This window comes from Zeugodacus cucurbitae, chromosome 3, assembly GCF_028554725.1.
Source record: "Zeugodacus cucurbitae isolate PBARC_wt_2022May chromosome 3, idZeuCucr1.2, whole genome shotgun sequence".
Classification (NCBI taxonomy): Eukaryota; Metazoa; Arthropoda; class Insecta; order Diptera; family Tephritidae; genus Zeugodacus; species Zeugodacus cucurbitae.
Window position 1 is genome coordinate 60,681,908 of NC_071668.1, and position 21,550 is coordinate 60,703,457.

General features: G+C 31.9%; 1 protein-coding gene across 1 annotated transcript in view; it reads left to right on the top strand.

Moving 5' to 3' along the window:
* LOC128920342 (uncharacterized) overlaps positions 1-21,550 on the top strand; it is a 44,943-nt gene that overhangs the window by 19,259 nt on the left and 4,134 nt on the right. The gene's annotated exons all lie outside the window — the stretch shown is intronic.

A 21,550-nucleotide genomic window follows, 5' to 3' on the forward strand; every position in this document is an offset into this window, starting at 1 on the left:
TATCAATATAGACGTGACAGTATGTGACTGCTGCAAATTGTAAAGCATTATGCAAAAAAATATGCTGAGAAAGTAGAATACGAAAGCACTACGTTTGTGGCCGCAATTTCGGCAGCTGCGAGAACCAGTAAGCCAACTAACATAACCGAGACAAGAGTTGAAAGTCTTAACGTTACTTGGCGTTTTTTATATAATCATATAATGAACGTTCGATAGGCAGCGAAAAGTCAAGACGAAACATTTTATTTTGATTATATTTCCCAAAGAACAGAAATATTTTGTAGACAATGGGTTTGTGAGCCGATAGAACAAGCGCTACAAAAACTTATTTTATGCTATTGAAAATATGCAATTTTCTTAAATGTGTCTCTTTGTTATTGTTTTCATAGCTTTTATTTGTTATTGATAGTTCAAAATGCGTTATGTACTTGACGTTTTTCAATTACATAACAACAACACAAAATACTAAATTATTTCTTTATTTGATTAAAAAGCTTTCCTCTATTAAAAATATACATTTATTTATGCCAAATAGCAATGTGTAAACTAATCGTTTTTCCTCTCCGAATATATGACATCAATTTTAGCCACATGTAAATATTTGTAGGAAAGGAAATATCATAGATTTTATTGTATGAATATGTTCCAAACAAAGGGGTGCATGCGTGTCTCACTGGCACGTTGCTGCCATTTCACGCGAAAATAATATGCATAAATAGCAAACAAATACGTTATTTGCTGCTTTGAAATTGTTAATGTTAATGCTGGAAAGGAAACAATATATTGGTGGATGAAAGTTCGGCAACATGCTGTCAACATTTGGAGGGAGCACAAGCAATTTATACAAATGAAAAATTTAATTTACGGTCGTGTTTTGTACTTTTTGACATTTGGAGGAGTTTATAATATGTAGCACTAAACCAAATTAACTTTGTGTGTAAAAACATGCATACTTTGAAAGCTCTGTAATTTATATTTCAGTAATGTTTTGCTTAGTAAAGATTTTTTTGTTTTATAGATTAAAAAAAGATTTGGTATATAAAATTTTTTTAAGTAGACACATGGTATTAGCTTTCACATTGTTCGAAACGTTGCCTACTTTTGGGAACTAAAGAAAGTACTTTCATACTAACTTGCTATTGTTCACGTAATTTAATTGTACAGTTCGACAAAAGCATTCAAGTTGTTATATAATATGTCCCCATAAAACCTCTACTGCAGAAATAATAATTCAGCAAACTCTGTACGCTAATGTTCTCAAATTTAAGCCTAACATAATTCTTTATTTATTTCAGTTGCATAGAGATTATACGCCATAGCTTTAGGTATACGAGTAAATACTTCGTAGCAGCTAATATCCAGTCACTAAATAGTCAAATGCTACTATATATTTGTAGTGATAGAATTAATATTGAGAGCCTCAAGAATGAAATTGAAGTAGATTTGAAGAACGGAACAGAGAGTAAACAAGTGTGAAAGTGAATAGTTAACACTGTTAAAAATAGAATTTCCTGAAGGAGTTGTTGACAAATGTTTATATGAGTCAATGTATGATCATCTCACAATAGACGGAGAGCAGCTGTATCAATGCAAAGCAGTTGACCACAGTTACATTGCCACGGTGGACCATATGCCTGTTGGGTTATGTTGTAAGCTCGTTGATGAAATGGGTAAATCAGGCTACACTTTCAAACTGTCCGTGAATACATGAAGGACATAACTGGTGGCTACGGAAATGCACAAATGACCGACCAACTGAATGATGAACACATGTAAGTATTAATTGTCTGGCAAATGGCAAGGCAGTCAAGCGCACATATGACGCTTTACAGTAACTGGAAATCTCAATTTCAGCGCAATAATATACTAGAGCATGGAAAGTGTTTCTTTCATTTATGAATGTTTTTGTTTTTGAATGCACTTGCATTGATCATTTTAAACACACTTTTCTCCTTTACAGTCACAAACATGTTAAATGCCTAAGTACTATATTTTTTGTTGAAAATAAATCCTAAACTTTAGAAAATATAATTTCATTTTCAAAGAATGAAATAAAGTACACACGAATTCACTGCCTGATTTCAATTACTTCCAATTTCAATACAGTAATCACTTTTTGCAGAGCAATTTTTTGCGAAATTTGACCAATATAAAATTGTATTAAAACTGAAGTTTGTTTTTAATATTTCAATGTTATTGTAAGCAAAAATTCATTTACTAAAATGTCTATATATGTATACTTATATAAATATATATTCAGTCTCTCACACTCAAAATGGGATACTACGTAATATCTTCAGTTCTATATAGTGTTAGTGACTGCACATGTATACGTATTTTACCAGTATAAAATATATATTTGGTTAGGATGATGTGTATTTCTAACAAACTGCAATTTGTATAAAATTTGTTTGAATACCTTATGGCACTTGCACATATGTTATTCTCGTTGGCCTTTAGATGGAAGAGTTATTTTATTTTTTAGTAGCAAAAATGTTTTTAAAGTACTATGTGCAAGTAATAAAATATAAGCATTAATCAGAACAGCAGCACTTGTTGCTACATATCATTCTTAATGACTTTTACCATGATATAAAAAATCTGGCTGATGTATATAAAGATGTGAATATGGATATTTTATACTTTCCACGGTTGAAAGGAGTGCTGGCATAAGTGCATAATATGAAATGGGAATTATTGTGAACTCGACAACATTATTGTAGATGAATGAATAATTTTTTTTTCAAAAAACTGAAACTACTGATTCATTTTTAAAACACTTTATATTTATTTTGCTCAGCTCTTGTGTTCACCTTTGTGTTGCTAAACTCTCCGTACTCACTCTTATTGAATTATCAATTCCTCACTGCACCACTTTGCCCCCATTTCCTTTTTATCATCTACAAGGGTTACTGGCATTCGCAAATCGCTTTCTTTTTAATTAATATGCATGGCGTAAATTTTTCTTAAACCATGATCCTTAAATCGACCTTTACCGCCGCATTTAGTACGTGCCCTCCAATAACAGCGAGAGCCTCGCTGCAGTAGTTTATTTTAAAATTTTCTCATTTTATCTGCAGTTTTGCATTCCAATTCATTTCTTACACCAGTTTTGCTCCGCATTTTCTTGTTCAAGACAATATCCCATTGTCCCTACTCCAGAATACAATCAACACTTGATTTTGGTTGCGCTTTTCGGTCTGGAATATTAAACCTAAAATAATTTACACACTCCTTTTTGTGGTAGCACGGTTGTTGCTTGTTAATTTTTCACTATTTTTATATTCACTTCGTAGTTACTGCTGAATTAGCGTTTTCCGGTTATTTACCACAACTGAATTTTAAAATACTTTATCCATTCGTCTTGCTATACAAAGCACCGAGGCTAGGTTGTGGAATTTTGGTTATTAAATACGTTAGTTTCTTTTTCCTCTTTAACCCGGGTTGAAAAGTAATAAAAACGTTGAAACTACTTTTAAAACACTAGAATGTGTCTATACTTTTGACCTAGTGTATACTTTTGACCTAGCTAACTTTGAAAAAATAATTATGAAAAGCTCTAACTCAGAATAATATATTCTAAGCACCATTAACTGTACTGTACATTAAAAAATAAAAACATTTCTCTGCTAAAAATACATGATGGTTACGTAATTCTCGATATTCTAAAACTAGTGAAAGGGAATAACAGAACTCCAAACTATAATAACTACTTAACACCAAAGAGGATGCCTCAAAAACCTTTACGATAATTTTGTGTGACCACAAATATCTTATCATACACTTCTAATATACCCATACTTATTCTTTATTGAATCCATCTTCGCGAACTTCCGATCCCTTTCTTTAATTCAATGATTCGACATAGAATTAGTTTTCTTCAGCATATTTCACTGAACTCCAAATGTTCACATTTCGCTTTTCGATCTGCTGAGTGTCCGTAAATCCATATTTGTATGTGCCCCACTGTATAATCCACCATTCACCGCGAAACTCGTCACATCTTCTATTTTTATTTTTATATTCTGTTAGAGTTTATCTTCAAATTAATAAATTTTCACTAAATGTACTGGGGCACCCAACAATGGTAAAACTTTTTCTCTCCTGCGTAAGAAAAAATAAATTTATTAATGCGATAACAATTCCTAAATTATGTGTTATTCTAGTAATGAAATATAAAAAATAAAATGGTGAAAGCAAGCAGAAGGTTTCATTTTTATCACGTATCTTCTACAACACTACAACAACTGCCGACAGGCAATTATTGCTGACCATCAAAATAAGTAAAGTCATAACAACATAACAATAGCTAGGACAGTCATGGCACAATTCATAAGAAATTGAAATATTTATCAGTTTTGGTAGTGCGAAGAAGAAGCAATGTGAATGTACAGATCATACAACTTATATTATATTATTATTACAAGAAAGTATTGTAAGAGAAACAATAACGCTAATGCTTCAATGAACACCGACCATAATAGTAGAAACACAAGTACTTAATAGAAAAGAATGCTATTGAAGTAGCGGAGTTGAACATTTGATTACAACCACTGAATAAAGCGCTATAAAAGGAAAGAGAAGACAAAAAAGAATAAGAACAGTTCAGAAGTTCAGGTTGACAAATGCAGTGCCTCAGCTAAAATTGTTCGAATGGAAATAATGCTAATAATTAGCTATGAAAACAAACATCACATAATTCGGACAATGAATTGCAATGAAAATGAAAGTGAAGTGGGAATGAAGTGAAAGATCAATGGGTCAGATAATTTAAGGGTTTGCTTATAAGCCAAGAGCAGTACAGTTCAAATATATTTATTATTTATTGCAATCATGAATGCGCAAAATGTGAAAAAGACAAAAAAATTTTAATGTTCAAATATAATATGGACTAATACTACCATGTTTGTTTTTGAATAGCATGAATGTTTTAAATATCTCAATATTCATAAATTACTATCCTTATTCTAATTCATAACATTATAAAACATCACATCAAATTGTAATATTTTGCAAATCAAATTAACTTTCTTATTGCTACTACCCACAACTCCACAGTGAGTCAAACAATAACCTGGAGGAGCACAGGAGCTAATTGATCAATTAACCGGCATCTGCTCGATTAAAACGCTGCTTAAGATCAATTTACCATACAAAATAAAAATTTACATTAATTTTCTTTTATTGAATTTTAATCGACTTGATGCAACTCTACAAAGACGGTATATGTAATTATATATACGTTCTTTTTCTGAGAGTTGTTGTTCACGCTACACTACGGAAAATGTCGCTGCTGGAAATAAAAATAAAAAAATAGGAATCAGCTGATGAAACTTATAAACTTCTTATGAAAAACAAAAACAAAAATGTATAACAGCTGATCGATTATCGAGTAGCCGGCAGTGCGAAGGGCAAAAATATAATAACTAATTAATTGGTTTCTCATTTAAATTTTAATTGATAAATTAATTTGGCTGTGCGAAAAGGCTATTCAACGAAAGTCTTAAAAATGATTTCGCATACGTTACAGCCGCAACTGGCTCGAATAAATTCCAGCCAAGAGGCCAAATTTTCGACAACTTTTTCAGCAATTAGCTCCGTCAGCAAAAAGCGTTGTTCGGAATAAGTCCGTTCCTTGTGATATAGCAGATCGAAACACTGCTGTCCTGTCCTTACTGAATATTTTTCAGAAACCAAATATTTGGAGTGGAACATCATTTGCTCACATAGATGACACAGTTTTTTTATTTTATATTGCAATAAATGGAATAACAAGCAGCCAATTAAAATTTAATGAAGTGAAAATTTACAATTTCTAATAAATTTAAAATTGTCAGTGGCAACCGCATCACGCAACCGTAATATCATAAACAGCTGATTCTTAGTTGGCAGTCTCACCAGCAAGAGCAATTATAATAATAAAAGTAAATTACAAATATATAAAACAAAACAAGCGAGAATATGCCTTTATCAATTATTATTATATTTTATATACATATACCAATGTACATATAATACAAAATATTGTTATTGTTTTTTTTACAACAAAAACGTCTGACACATGTTGGTGACAAGTGAAGTCAACTACGAAATTTTAATGAATGTTCACACAAGCGTATTTACAAAATAATAAAGCTGTATTTTGTCATTTCAATGTAGTTATGTATGGAAAATCACAGGTATTTTCAAAAATATTTTGTTTGGGCATAAAGCCAATTATTTGATTTTATTCACATTCCAAATCAAGAGAAAGAATGTACACATATTTAGTTTATGAGTATACACGATATAAGTAAATTACACCGAATACGTAGATATTTTTTTAAGGCCACGCGTTTGGCATTAATCTATATTATTAAGATTCAAAAGTTTTGTTTGCCATTTATTTGAAATTATTTTATAATTACATAGGTAACTCTTAATTACTATTTCATTACCAGTTCCTTTTTCATAAGATTTGCTTTTGGAATAACGCCATCAACAACAGTAGCGACAACATCAGAAGTTCAACCTACGCAAGTGCCTGTTGGGCCATACAGAACAACTTTGCCTCACATCAAATGCTTAGTATGCGCAAGTATTTGTAATGATTATGTTAATTTAATAATTAAATGTTAATTGTCGTGAATTTTGTACTTTGATATATTTATGTTTCGTGACAACCATACCACTTTATATAGTTTAAAGATGTAACCGAACATTTTATATTTTCGCAATTGACAGGGCTCAATGTGAAATGGAAATTGCTTGACAACTTTTAAATGTTCAAATTTCACTCCACACGAGTACTGCCGATGTTACCACTGCTTTCAAAGCAGTTAGAGGGCTTAATATATAATATTTAAATTTTGAAAAGTTGCTGATAGAAAATGAATGTGAATATTATGAACACTTATCGAACATATTAAAACAGATTAATTAAACAATATTTATAATGCGATAGGACAATTCAAACCTTGTGGAAAATGATCCATTTAGTAACTAATTGTGTAAACCCTTTGCCTGCTCTGAAAGGCTATGAAATGTCTGTTTTACTGATTTTGTTTGCGCATATAGTTATACACAGTTATGCTAGGGAAAGTCTTCTGAGTTTTGAAAGGCTTACTAATAGGAGCTTTAGGCTCCATCCCCCAAATAAAATCCTTAAAGCCAATATATCACCTACTTATATACACTTGTTAGCCGTTGTTTGCATGTTCCTTCGAAATAAAGTAAGCCAACAAACCCCCTTGTTGCTGCCGAAAGTTCATCATAGTTCAACATTTTTTAAGTTTTGTTGCCTTTCCTTCTACTTTAATATAATTTTAACTTTTCTTCGCATTTTTTTCATATTTCTCTTTATTTTGGTCTAAAAATTATTCTTGAGCGCTTTGTTTTGTTTGAGAATTTGTTACAGGAATTACTATCAAAAAGTATAACTCAATTAAAAGAGGGTTGTATTTCGCTAAACATAGTGCATCCACTGGCTATGTGAGCCTAAGTTGAATAAATGGTCCTATTAATTCAAGCATTAATTGCCTTCAAAATACAGTTTCCTCTTCACTCAAATATACAAAGAAACTAAGAAACTCAGATACTTCATTTCAATACGGTTGCTTTGGCCGGAGACTTTTATCGGAAGGTTTCTCTACTGACTATATCGATATTTTATTTCAACAATATAAATATATGTCTGCTTTTAATATGGGTAATTCAATATTGTGATGTAAAATAAACATTACATTTTAATTAAATAATTTTATATAATTTTATTGCAGTACAAATATGCAAGGTTTCACAGTTCGTACTTAAGTTGTGCCCAAATAAAATCTTAGCTAAGCATTGTTGTTGACTGAGTAGTCATTTGCGTTTCACAGTCGATGCTTATTTTTTATAAAATTCTATTATGATATATGGCAGAACAATGAAAAACATTTGTTTACAAAAACCATCTGACAAATTGAAATTATTGTTGATGAAAAATAACTTTGCGACGAATAACAATAAAAGGGCACCGAATTTCACCGCAAGCGAGTGGGGGCACCTATTGCAACTCGCAGGAAAGCATTAAACCGTCATTGAATGCAAGAACTTCCAAAAAAAAAAAAATTTCAGCAAATAATTTTTATTTTATTTTTTTTACAAATATGTCAATATTCAAAACAAAAATTAGCTGTTACTTAAGCACTGCTTAAGTCTCCCATTTTCAGTAATTAAGCAGAACTTAAGTATGAACTGTAAAACGCACTATTTCTGTTTTATCTTAACCCTTCGGCTATGTTAGGAAAAAATTACACATATAGTGTTTTGGGTCAATTTGACCCACTTATAAAAACTCCACTAATAACACTATTTTATTGAAAGAGTTCATATTTTTTTATTTGAATCAAGTTAAGTGTATGTTAATTGTAGAAAATAGTTGAAATATGTATGTTTTAACGGCAATTTTCACAAACTAAGCTGCCGTGTTCCTTGCAAACAAATTTTTGGCACGTGCTACAAACAGCTGAATATTTGTTCGAATTTTTTGTATGATGACAAAAGAAACATCGCTGTCGTTTTTTGGTAGATTCATTTCTGGCAGAGCATAGAGCTGTGCAAAATATACTGGATTTCCGATAACTAGCTTTCTTTGTCGGCGTTTTTGATCGAGTGATGTAATAATAAACGGCAAAATGTTTCAAAATACGAGGTGGGTCAAATTGACCCAACAACGTAATAAGTGTAATGAAATTACATTTGGCATCCTCCAGCAACATAAAAAACAGATATTATTTTAATTTTCATATTTATCTATTCCTTTTACTGCAGTTAACAAATAGAAGAAGAATCAATACAATACGTCTAGACTAGCACGCGAATTTCGACGAGTTTTACTGAAAATTGGGTTAAATTGACCCAAACATAGCAGAAGGGTTAAGCACAACCTAAGCACTGACTGTGAATTCTAGTTTTGTTCATATAACGGCTGTTTGTAACACCCAAAACTAAACGAGTTAATCCGTCCGTCCGTCTGTGTAAGCTGTAACTTGAGTAAAAATTAAGATATCTTGATCCAAGAAAAATTTTGAATTTTTTCAATTTAATTTTAACAAAATCGCGTTCACAATATTTTAACCGCGAAATATAACGGAAGTTATTGTGCCAATACGTTTCCATTCATTTTTTCTTGAATTTAGATATTGTTCACTTTTCCGCCAGTTTCTGCTATCTCCACAGCCGACTGCAACGCATTACAATTAATACACTTGACCGCCGAACAAAAACCAAAAAGTGCACAATGAAAATATATGCATGATTCTGCCAATGTGTTTATATCAGCTTTTATGTGAATGGACTATCAAAGTGGCTAGTCGACTGGTCGCTGAACAATGGCGTCAATATGATCAATGAGAATACAATTTATAATTTTATTTTTTATTTAACTATGTATATAGATACAGATATTATTAAAAATGAAATTGTAACTTTTCACGCCACGCAGCAACTCAAAGAGTTTGGTTGTTTAAAAATAATAATAATTTTCAATGATTTATACAGATTTTAAATTAAAAAATGAACTGACTTGTGTTCACAAAAGTTAAGGTGCAACGTAACATGTTAAAAGTTCACACACTTTACTGTAAAAGTGAATATATCTTACATTTGACAGCAACGTGCCCTCTTTCGTACATATCCCCACTAAAGAACCAATTACAGAATATAATATTTGACACTTGTAAACAAGATATATGTAATACAATTTAAACTGCTGCAAAATAATTTTAAATTTGTGAAAATAAAATATGATGATAAATGTGACCTTTTCACTTCTGCTTTCGCTTGTCTGCCCAATTCTAAACAAATACCTTTGGCACCGGCAAATTAAGCAAACATTACAAACTAGCACAATTTGCAAAACGAAGCATTTTAGATGCATTAGAAGGCGGTGGAGTTGTATTCCTGTAGCTTGTAAGATATAATATATTGAAATGAAAAGAAGCAAAGCCCAATAAATAAGAGAAGAAGGCAGCATCAGGGCAATATTATGTCCACGATTAAGTAAGATTAAGTAATAAATCAAAGCTAGCCTTTTTTTGCTAAAAAATTTAAGCAATAACACACTGAACTAGAGAGAGTGTATTTGTGGTGTGGAGGTAGAACAGATTTCATGTGGTGAGTAAATTGCGGGGATATCATACTAACTGCGTAGAAAGAATGCTCGCCAGGTATTTATACAAATTGTTTGAAGAAGCCAACAAAATAGGTGGAATCAGACATAGCTTATATATATCTCCATATAAAAATACATTCATGCCAACGCTGTTGGTAATAGCAACTTAAATATTTAATTTTTCAATCTGTAATGGGGCCCTTACTAATGATGTAGCTGCCAAAAATACCAGGAAGCCATATGAGAATCACAAAGACAATTTAAGAGAATAAGAATAATAAAATAAAACAATAATTCATCAATCAGTCACGCCACGACAAAGTCATCATGATGAGTTGATTCTGTTTACTGTACACCGAAATTCTCTAAAATAACGTCATGCAGTCTACTGGTTGGCATTGCTGTTAGGCCCGTTCTTCAATAATTTCTCATGTCGTTGTGCAAACGCGGTTGAATTTCCTGTTTTCAATTTGCACGCAAAAATATTTCGAGAATTTTTAATCCTACCAAATTCATAAGGTAATAAAAGCTGTGTGAATTGAATTAATTCCAGAAGTTTTACTGTATTTATTCTGTATTTTTTGAAAATTTAATGAATATGATATTTAAATTGAATTTGCATTTAAATTTGTATGTGTCAAAAGGCGATTACTTTGAGCGTTTGTTTTAGTTGGCAGAGAAATTTTAGTGGTACCACTGATGTAATTAATGTTCGATGAATTTTTCGTGATCAAAAATCTTTGCTTTTTTGAAGGGGAGTAACTGTTCGAGTTCACTTCAGTTCCAAAATGATTCAATATTTTATTTCATGTTAAATAGTGGACATTGATAAAATACTAACCTCCTGTGACTCTTTTTATATATTTATGTTTCATTAGAACACATTCAGATCTTGTATTTATTCATTAATACACATTAATATGAAATATAAACCTATTAAATAAATATTTTTAAAGGTTTGACAGTTTATGACCACCAACATATTTAAGTTACTATTTATATAGATCTATAGAGTTGCTAATATATCGAAATCTGATAGAATTTAATATCTTAAATTAAAAGACTCAATGAAAATCTTAATTGAATACATAATTTATTTGTATGCGCTTCAGTTTGAAAAGTAATGAGGCAACGTAGATTTTGAAGCAGATCATGTGCACATAACATGGTACTGTTGGTTATTGAATCTTAATGGCAACACGGCTTGTTTTTTTCCGCAACTAGACGTTGTATTAGCTTCTTTTGAGTAACGGTAGTGTATCCTATGATGGCAAACCATACTTTGGGTTTAGGCGCCTTGGGATATGCTATCATGTGTTATGTATATGAAAGCAGTGCCGGCAATAGTTGTTCGTTTATTTGTATACAGCTCAGGCTGGGTACATATGTGGAATGTAGCGTGAAATCAAGTTTATTACCTATAAATTGCGACAACAGCAGCAACAATAACAATCATACCAAAGGCTGTATCCACGTATACATTGTGCATTTTGGTTTTGCTCTGGCATTCAGCACCATTTATATGGTCTAATATTATGGCATATGGCAATATAAGTCAAATTTCATTTAAATTTCCTTCCAGAAATCGAATATTTGACGAGGGTGTAATACAAAATTTGAAGTTTTACTATCGAGGCAGAGTTTTGAAAGATTCCCTACAACAAATGTTGCCAAAAACTTTTTGTGCTTTCCATATTAGAACAATAGCAAAGAAATTGATATAAAAATAGTAGCGAAGAGCAGTAGTAGTATCACAATTAACAGTAAAACAGTTGGGGAACAACAACAAAAAAGTATATTTTATACGACTGATGTAATACGAGTAGCAGTAGATAACAACAACCAAGAACGTTTTCTTTTCCGTTATATTTTTTGCTAAATCACGCGCTCAATTTTTGTGTGTTAAACGTTACAGGTATCTTCATAGTAAGCATTTGCTTTAAAAGTTCACCCAAAACTTACACATTATAAATGTATTTCCGCGAGTTGTCATATGCATGTTTACAACACTATTTGAAAATGTTACGTATACGACACGGATGTGCGTCACGTGCACGCCGTTTAATTGGCTGCCCCACGTTTTTCGCGCTTCAATTTTTTTCGCGCAGGTGTGTATGTACTCAACTAAGTTATGCGTTCTACCATCAATACCGAGTAGTTTGAAAATGGTAGAAATCAACAATGTTGTTAGTGGTGCCAATTAAGGCAAAGTTTGGCTTTCAAAACTATCAAAACGTTTCATTTGACATTATATAGTTTTTGTTTTGCTATCAGTGTTGTTTTGTTTTAATTGGGAAACTAATAAAAAGTGGAACTGGAAGTAAATACTTCAACTACTTAGAAAGTATCGCTACTACGAAGGGGTGATTTTAGTTGCATTAGAGGAGTTTGAAAAGAAATGGATAATTTCTATTTGAAGAAGTTAAATATTAATAGTCACATTTTTTTTGAATTGATTTAGTTGACTTCAAAGAAGAGTGAAATATAGTATACATGATTATGCTGTTTATGTTTTGTTTGTTATTATAACTAAAAATGTTACCCCTTTCGCCTTTAACCACTTTGCATTTTCAAACAATTAAATTTTCATCACAGAAACTCCATATTAAGCTCTAATAAATTTAATTAGCATTTTTGTGGCACAAACCACAATCTCTTACAATATTAAATTGTTATAAGTCTTTATATTATATTTATCGATTTGGCAACATCATGCCAATAAGTTAGCAATTCATGCGCACTTCCAGGAATGCTGACACGAACATAGCATAAAAGGAAATAACTAATAAATAAGCAACAGTTAGGTATGCAAGCACCTGCTGGTATAAAACTTAGTGCATAAGCCTAATTGTGTCCCTTTTAACTTAGCAGCGACTGCGTGCGCATAGGCGCTTAAAATATATTATTAAATTAATTTTAACCAACGCGTTTTATTTCGGGAACCACAATTTTATTGCAGTTTTTTAACTGCTAGCTTACAGCATTTTGATTGCAAATATTTTCAAGCAAAAAAAAAATCAGAATACCGACGGAACAGCGGTACACTACACTATTGGATTTTACATATGTTGAAGTCAATAACAATTTGAAATAGTAAAATCCGCATTTAGGTTATTTGGAAAAAAAATAATGTTTAGTTAGAATCTTAATTTGCACTCATGGCATAGCAAAAAACAGTCTCACACTACCTATGGCTATCGGTAATTAAAAATGTATTGAGGATATACTTGCAATTGAACAAATAAAGCAGCTAAAGCCAAGAAATTTCGAACACACGTAAAAAGTTTTATATAACAATTTCATAGCAAACCGGGATGGCAACGAACGAATGCAATCACACCTAACTAATTATTAAACAGTGAAAGGGATGGGCTTATGTCAACCCATTCATGCGTAAAGAGAAAATCGCACGGGTATTATAAACTGTCATTTATTGTGTAGCTGTACATGTATAAAAATACAAAAAATACAGTAAATGCTTAAAAATAAATTAGCTTTTAATTACATGTGTGTGGACTTGAAAGCTGTTTATATATGAGATTGTATACACATGTTATCTTTTGTTTACAATCTTATATTTATATATATTATTTTCAATTATATTTTGTGTGTGTGCTGCTGAACACAACTGAAATAAAATATCATATAAATAAAATTATTCCAACTATAATGAAAAACAACTACACTGGTGTACATATTAATATGTAAGGTGTGTGCAGATAGTAAAATTATAGCGAACAATTTACTTTAGTTTTCTTGAAAATTTTTCAGTACACAAAAGTAATAGTATATACATAACTGTACTTTCAAATAACCATTATTTAAATGCATAGCTTTGACTGAAATTTTTATAAAATTACTATATAATATTTTCCAGTTTTGACCAGTTAAGTATTACCAACTTGAATTCAAGATATAAACACAAAATAAAATCTCTAAAAAATACTATGAGAAACAAAAAAATAAAATAAAATTTTAAAACAAGTAAGGAAACGCTAAGTTCAGGTGCGACCGAACATTTTATACTCTCGCAATTTATTGATGTAATTTTATTAAGATCACACACAATTTGACCCATATAAGTCCAAATGTATAAAGTCCAATAGAATAACGAAAATCTTCATACAAGGTTTATGAGGGCTGATGTAATTCCTAAACCGATTTCATTAATTTTCCCCACCAAGCTACTCTATATCCAAGACTCACTTAATTTTGCTAAGATATCTCACATGTTAACCGATATATGCGGAATAAAGCCAGCACATAATTAGGTATATGGGAGCTAGGGGAAGTTCAGATCCGATTTTAATAATTTTTGGAACAGAGACACACTATTAGGGGAAAAAATATCCTATGAATTAAATTAAAATATCCGGAAAATTTCTCGATATTTTCGGTGAAAAATTATCCTTAGGCTCTGAGTTCGTCATGTAGACATCCAGGGCCTTGAAAAGTTATAGTCCGATTTCGAAAATTTTTCCATAAGTGAAGCCACAGATGATATACAGTATTTGTGTAAAGTTTTATTCCGCTATCTTCATCGGTTCACAGGCACATAAAACACAAATAAAAAGAAGAACGAACACCATTGACTTATGGTTAAAAAAATATTGACCTTCGTGAAGTTGTTTCCCGCTACTGCATCTCTTAAGCTTTACTCTTCAACACAAAATTGCTTATAGTTATATATAAAGACTGTATATAGTATGTCCATCCTCACGAGCATAAGTATGCGTGGAGACTAGAATTGTTGCTTTACTTTTTATATCGTATGTATGGCACGGCAATAATAATAATAATATTCGTTGAACGTTAGATGAAATAGCGTGCAGCTTGAAACAATGAGAGCATTTTCTTAATACATTACGAAAACTCTATGTTCAGCACTAATAATGAACTTCGCATTTTAGTGCATATTACAACTATTTGCTAAAAGGTTTAACATCATTAAAAAATTAGAAATTAAAAAAATTAAATTTGAAAATAAAAAAATATAAATTATATATATTTAGTCAGCGGCCACTGTAGAATATGGCACACCACGTTGTATACGTAACTTAAAAATTAAATCTTTTAAAAGTGTATACGCACGCCACGCAACTCAAGCGAGAACAGACAAACGAATATTATTTTATTAGTTTGATGCATTCATTATTATAATTGTATTTTTGTTCAGATACGTTAGAAACAATTTAACCGCTTTTTTTCAATAAAAATTGTATTTCCTTTACCCTACAATCGAATGGAATTCATGTTTTTCGGCTGGTCTCATTAATATTTTAAAGCAACAAACGCTTGTTATTGTATAAATTTGTTATTGGTGCCATTTGTTTATTATTTTTCTGGCAAGTAGGTCATGTGACGCACATGACATCGCGCAACCAACCGTAGCCATTCGTTTTTTAAAACCATTTGGGGCATACTTTCTTAAGCTTGTCCAACTCAAACTATGGCAGTGTTCATATTTCCCGTGTAGCCTTGGTGGCTTCACCGTGGCTGTCATGCTGCTGATGTGACACTATTTAATTTTTTAAATATTTACCTCGCTTAATAAGCAGCAAGTAGTTAATGTTACCACCGACCTGGAAATACAAGATGGCTACCAATGTTACATAGAAATGTGCGGCGGTGGGCTCATCAACTACGATCTTTATATGGCGACGCGAAGGACTCTATACCTAACAACACAGTAGGTTAATAAAAGAAAATTATTAAAATATACATTTGGTATAAATCAGATTAAATTTTTCCAGTTCCTTAGTTATGATTTTATTGATTGTCAACAAATATACTGCAGTGCAATCAATATACCAATTTCCAATCATCGTTGCCCACAACTTTTCAAGTTTTTGCAACACATTTTACTCATACCCCTAAATTTTTTGCGTCACAACGATATCTTGATGTCTTTTCTATACAACAACTTATATCTTTCTCTCTTCCCTTCTATCAACAATTTACATAATTTACACTTTAACTCTCTGTATGCCTATGATTTAAAATTTATTTTTTGCACGCAAAGGCAAACATTATCAAACAATACTTCTTTATTTCGTTGGCAAAAAGTTCTTGTATAACTAAATTAAAAATAAGAAGCTTGGTAACTTGCTACATACACATGGCGAGTGTTATTAGAAATATATTTTACTTATGAATGTTGCGTATTTACATTTACTAAAAATATAGGAAACCTAATCAACTTGTAGACAAGAATGTGATAAAGATAATGTTGTCTAATAGCTCATCGTTAGATATTGGGATATCGGGTGACATAATATCGTTAATATATAATATACATTTACTGTGTGATATCCAAACCACTACTTGCATATAACTAACTTTACGTTTTATACGAAAATATCGATGACGTTTTCGGATCTTTAAATGTTCTATTTAAAACGAAACCACACAAACAAAATATTTGTGGAAATATCTATATATTAAGAAGCATAGAATGCAACCGACGTTTAATTAACATTTGACAGCCATTTTTAACCGCATCCAGTTATATGAACAGCAGCATATTCGTATTTACAAACTCTCACATTTACATCAACCGTTGTTATAAGAGCGAGTAAATATTCGAACAAATAGCATTCAGCAGTGAAAGTGTATGAAGAGAGGAGAAAGTGACCATAAAGTGACACGTACAGAAAACGAATGAGAAATGTATGTCCACTGTGAAAGAATTGCAAGGAAGTAAGCAGAACGGAAACAAAAAGTGGTATGGAAACTTAGTGGTTTAAAATGATTCACTCAAATCGTAAACGCTTCAGCACTGAATATGGCGTGTGAGTCATCATTTGCATATGACCAAAAAGGGAATTGAGAAAAGACACATACGTAGGCAATATATATGCAAAAGAGAGTCTGAATGAGAAATTCTGTCTGAGAGAAATTGGAGCTCCAATTAATTGGTGTACTACCAACATTTCTATTAGTACAAAACAGATCAGTATGTGAAAAAGCTGTATGGTTTTATATACACAAACACTGTCAACTGCACAAGTCAAAGTCATAGTGTCAGTTTATCAACGGGCTTCAAGCAATATCTGTGTCAGTAAAATGTATTTTATGTGTACTTTCGAACCAATGCAATGCTGAACTTGTTTCCAAGACGGACGTTGGGAGTAATCACGTACTTAATTCGCACATATGTATAATATATATTCTAATATATAAAATTTTCGTGTCACGGTGTACGTTATTGAACTCCTCTGAAACCGCTCGACCGATTTTCGTGAATCTTAGCGTGCATATCGGCTAGGGTGGAGAATCGGACAACATCTATTTTTCATCCTCCTAAATGTTAAGGGTGGTCCACCAATAAATTTTTTTAACTTTCCGCGAAGAAAATTAAAAATTTTCTAAAATCGGGAAGTTATTGGTTGTTGAAATTCAAACCGATCTGGCTAATTTTAGTCTTGAAATATTCGTGGAAGGCCAGAAAAAGATTAGAAAGTGAGTAAATATGGAAAAGTATAAGGTTGTGTCGATAGCCCAAAACAATTTGTAAAAAATAAGAAAAGGCTAAGCTCACGTCCAACCGAACATTTTACACTCTCGCAATTTATTGATGTAATTTTATTAAGATAACACACAATTTGACATATATATTCGGCATAAAGTCCCATTGAAAATCATAACATATAGTATATAAGGGCTGATGTGATTCCAGAACCAATTTCACTAATTTTCACCACCAGGGTTAACGGGAATAGGGGTAACTTGGCACCTGTTAGTAGGCAAACAAACGGCACATTCGGCCTTGAAATTACTCCTAAATTGCAAATGAACGAAACACCAGTCGGCAAAATCGCCGAAAATAGCGCTATAACAAAGATTTTCCAAATATTCAAGAAGTCGCTGGAGCGACGAACAATTTAGAATTTCGGTCCAGGAGAGTTGACACAGCTACAAACCAAGATGACGTAGTCAATTATCCCAAACTATTTAAAATTGCCTGTACTATCACCACTCACTTTGCAATTAAAAGTAGTGTGAGTTGTCATCATGCTGCGTAACATAAATCGACCTCGAGTAATCAATATTGTCGCCAAAGCCAAGATTGGACCAACTTAATTTAATGTATACCTTAGCCACAACAATGTGTGGCCGGGTGTGCTAGTAAAATTATAAAAAAATAGAAGAGTGAGAAAAAAAATTAATAGATCAATTAGACATATTGACATGCAAGCAATTAGAGAGAGTTGGGTTTTGTTTAAGTGGATTGGTGTGCATCAATTTACAGCCAGTATCCTTGTCAAGATGACTTAAAAAATTCCGGCGCTTACAATTGTCTAGCTGCTGGAGAATTCTTATTTGTTTGCTACTGCAACCTGCTGCCATGCAAGCTGTTGCACGTATACAATTTGTCGTTTTTCCAATATTGAAGGAATGTATGCAGGGAAAAATGGTCACACGAAAGCATATTACACCCTACGCAGTGTCAGTGTAGGATGTGGTGATCTGCATCCTACATAAAAATGTACTCTTAAAAAAAGGATTTGAATAAAAAATTTAGTAATTGCGGTGGAAATCACACTGCAAACTATATGCATTGCCCTGTATATAATAATTTAAGGATAACCTCCTCACCTATTAAAAACAAATTGACAAAAATCGATAACAATGAGGGGTAACAAGCTCAAAATATGTCAAATCAAAACATTTTAATTGAAAATGTACTAGATTATTAAGAATATAAAACCTTAATTACCCAATATTCATGTTTATGTTAACGACAATAGTTGATGTTCCAGGGCCATATTTTCAAACAAATTATTTACAAATGACAAATTTGTTAGAAATTCAAACACGCTAACAAAACGTATGATTGATACTCCTTAAATATATATGTATGTATATACAAATCTGTAGTATGAACAATTTGAACAAATTGAAGTCAATCAGTGAGTTTGTGCAATACTTTATCCATTTTTGTTTAATTTTTATTTATAGACAAGATATAATCTTCAATTAAACTGTAATTTTTTAATGAAAATATATATGTGATATTGCATGCAATTAATAATGCATATGTATTAATTGCGCCTCTTACAGTATGTGTGAGTGCGTATCTTTTCCTTAGTGACTTCATTTCCACTTAATGCAATAATATTGCCTTTGTCTCTGAGGAATTTTTGCACATTTTAAATGCACTGCACTCTCAAACTTTTTCATTTGCTTGCAGTTATATTGCTGTATGTATGTACGTTTGTAAACTCCATCCTCACAGCATTCGATTCAAGCACCGACGCGTAACGTGTGAGCAAAGTTATGGCAAAACAATTGTTGAAGATAACACAAATTAAGGGAGAAAATTAGTGGCAAAATATTTACCCGTTTTGTGGTAATTTACTGTTATAAGAAGGACGCTTTTATCGCAGATGTCGCTGCTGCTCAAGTTTCTTCTTATTTTGGTATTTCTCATGCAACAAGTTCGTAATTTGATTATTGTAGATAGTCTGTTTCAGCGTGTGTCATTTGTTGTGGCTATTCATAATATTTTACATCATCGCTCTCAACCACAAATTATGAAAAATAATTAAGCAATATTCAACGCGCCTGCGTATTGGGAAAAAAATCAAAACCAAAATATTTACGAATATGGGAACAAATTATAACAAAAGTCTATTATTGGCGTATATAATGACATATTACTCAAATATTCTGATAAAACAAATTTTTGTTTACACTACTCTTTCCTAGGTGATGAAGCAATGCTGTTGAAAAGAAAGATGTAAGAAACCTTCGTAACATCAAGTAGTGATATTAAATACATTTGAACAACAAACATTAGATTAAAGGAATAGCTGATAGAATGAATGACCTAAGAGTGCTAAAAGAGCTCGCTTAAGGAGTGAATTAAGCTATATGAGAGATTTAATAGAAAAAGATCGTTCTTTCAACTATATATAAATTTTAATTTATAATTAAACGTAGTCACATAATATTCAAATTGTATTCTACAATTTTACTGACGCGAAGATTTATGACTTGCCATATGTACTAAAATATACAAGTACAGGGCGTATGAGTAATGTTCGGTAATGTTTTAATTTAAATATCTTGTTCAGTAGTGACATGCGGAGGGAAACTGTAATTTGCGGTCAACTGTATGGCATTAATTATTTCTTTACATTAAATACAATACTTGTGATTAGATGTGTGAGAAAATAAACAAGAACTACAAGAGCAAAATGAAGTCGAATAATTTCAACTCGTACAGGGTTTATATCCTAGTGGTGAGCTTAGCAATATATATTTCTACAAAGATTTTGCCTAAATATTTTTCAAAATATTACAATTTACGGTGCTTTTTTTGCTTTTATGCTACTTAAAAAAAAAATTCCATCAGGTGTAAGCACGCTGGCAATGTAAATATCAGTTTTCTCAAGCTCTTGCACTTGCTTTCCTCTTAGTTGTGTTTCTTAAATACGTGTTAACAGTCAATTCGATGTGAGTATACAGAGTGAGTGAGTATACTTTATATACCTTTTAACTCTTTTTTATATGGAAATATATATGTGGGAGTGGAACCTGTGGGTAAAAGGTCCACACGTAGTGGCTGTTACTTTTAATTACAACCCTGCAAAGTTTAACGAAGACACAACGACACATACGACCATTTTTAATAAAATAAGTATAGTTGACGAGTAGAGTGAGTCGAGTGAAGACAGCGGCATCAACCGCTAGCACGATAGTGAAGACAGCGGCATCAACCGCTATGACGATAGTGAAGACAGCGGCATCAACTGCTTGTACGATATAATAATCAACAAATAGTGTGGTAATTATTATTGGATATAAATGAACTTTAATCTACATGTAACTAAAAATAAACGTGTAATCTACAATAATGTGTGTAATGAATTTAAATAAATATAAATCAAACGCATAATCTACAAATGTGGGCTCATCCGAGATGTGAACGTATGTGAGCGGTGTCGGAAATTCGGAAATTTGTTAAATTAAAACTGTTTTGTGTAAAAACTTAAACTAATACGTGTAAAAATATCGTTACATACAAGGAAATTTGGAGAAAATGTGTATTACATTAAAACTAAAATGTGCAAAAACTAAAAGTGATACATGCAAAAATCGTTCCAGACATGTTCAATCTTGCAACAAACGGCAGTTACAGTTGGCGTCATAATTCAAATTTGTCAATTCAAAGGTCCAGAAAGTTCGAGAGAACGAGAGAAGCAGAAAGACGGAAAAGTGAGAAGGTGTGAAGCTGCAAAGATTCAAGTGACTGCGCCAATTAGAAAATGAGATGAAGGAAAGACATAGGAAGATGAGAGAGAATGTATGTATGTAATTTGGTAGCACTGAATTAAGAACAAATGGACAGAAGCAAAAATTGGAAACGAAACATATGTTTGTATAAGTTGTTATAAGATTCCAATAATGGTA